Source organism: Hipposideros armiger, unplaced genomic scaffold (assembly GCF_001890085.2).
Source record: "Hipposideros armiger isolate ML-2016 unplaced genomic scaffold, ASM189008v1 scaffold_147, whole genome shotgun sequence".
NCBI lineage: Eukaryota > Metazoa > Chordata > Mammalia > Chiroptera > Hipposideridae > Hipposideros > Hipposideros armiger.
The window spans coordinates 2,703,620-2,705,279 of NW_017731497.1; positions in this window are offsets into that span (position 1 = coordinate 2,703,620).

Consider the following 1,660-nt stretch of genomic DNA (forward strand, 5'->3'; position numbering starts at 1 on the left):
AAACTTGTATATGCATTATTCATGGCATTATTCATAGTAGCCCAAAAAGTGAAAACATCCATCAACTGACAATGGGTAAACAAAATGTTGTATATTCTTACAACAGATTATTCAGTTAAAAAAAAAAATGACGTACTGATACATACTACAGAATGGAGGGCCATCATAAACATGCTAAGTGAAGGAAGCCAGACTCAAAAGGCCGCCTATTGTATGATCCCATTTATATAAAACGTCCAGAATAGGCAAATCCATGGAGATAAAGTATATTAATGGTTGCCAGGAGCTGGAAGGAAGAAGGAATGTGGAGTGAATGTTAATGAGTATGGGGTTTCTTTTTGGGGCAATGGTCTGGATTAGATAGTGGTGATGGTTGCACAACCTTGTGAATATAGTAAAAACCATTGAATTTTACATTGTAAAATGTTGAATTTTATGGTATCTACATTGTATCTCAAAAAAATTAGAACTTTATCAGATGATTTAACAGGAACAACCGGTTAAGAAACCATTTGTCATCTGGTCAGGTCAGAAGCCAAGAATTTCATTTTATTTTTAGTTATCTTTATGTAACTTTTTTTTATTTATGGAAGAGATGTTTCCTTTAAAAACACACTTATGTGAAAAAAATGAAGTCAATATAAACAATAGTATTAAAGAAAAACATTCAATAAATAATACATGGCAGACCTTGAAGTCTGGAGAAGTACTAGTCTACTGAGCATTTTAAAACCCAGTATACTGTTTAATGATGAAGCAATACTTAATACACCATTTAGTTCCCAGTGCCAAGTATCTCTATAACTTAATCAAATATTTTCTTTAAATTACAATACTTTCTTTCAATACTATTTCCAAGGAAATTTTTGGGGATTTGCCCTCTAGATTTGGTATCACAGGTTTTGCTGCTTTCCTTATCAATAGCCTGTCATCCCCACTAGTTCTTCTAGCCCAAGGTTCTCAAACTATGCAACTGAGAAACCTTGGGAGAACACCAATACTTGACGTCTTTTGAGTGTCATGCAAACTTCTAGTTCAGGTAGTTGTTACATTAGGTGGTACCGCATTCCGTTTGATGATGTCGTATCATTGTGAAGCTGGGCTTGGGGCCATTGCTGTGATAAAGAGCAAGTACTATGGAAAAATCAATGAGGGAGAAATGAGGATTCAGTGTCCAATCTGACCCCAATTTTGAAAAATTGTGCAGTGTCCAAAAGGCATATCTATTCCATTAGTAATTATGGTTAAAAATGACATAAAAATGATTTTTGCTTTTAACTTACATCTATTTTTTTCCAAATTGCTACTAAGGTTTCTAGAACCTAACTACTTAATAAATGTAATGGTTAGGTATTTCTTTTGGCAATAGGACTCTGTGAAAAAATTACTGAAACTCTAAATTTAGACGCCATAAACCAAGGAAGTTTGGGAACCTCTGGGTTATCTACTTCTCCATACATTGAACACACCCCAAACTTTCCATAGTTCTCCAGTTCTCTTCCAACAACCCTCTGATAAATGACTCAGTATGTTAAAGGATCAATCTCTCAGATTGCGCTGTGCTGTGTACGTAGGAACACATCATGATAGGAAATGCCTGTCTTAAGTGCCTGCCTTAAAGGTAACTCCTAAAACAGAAGCAGTTATCCCAGTCCAAAGA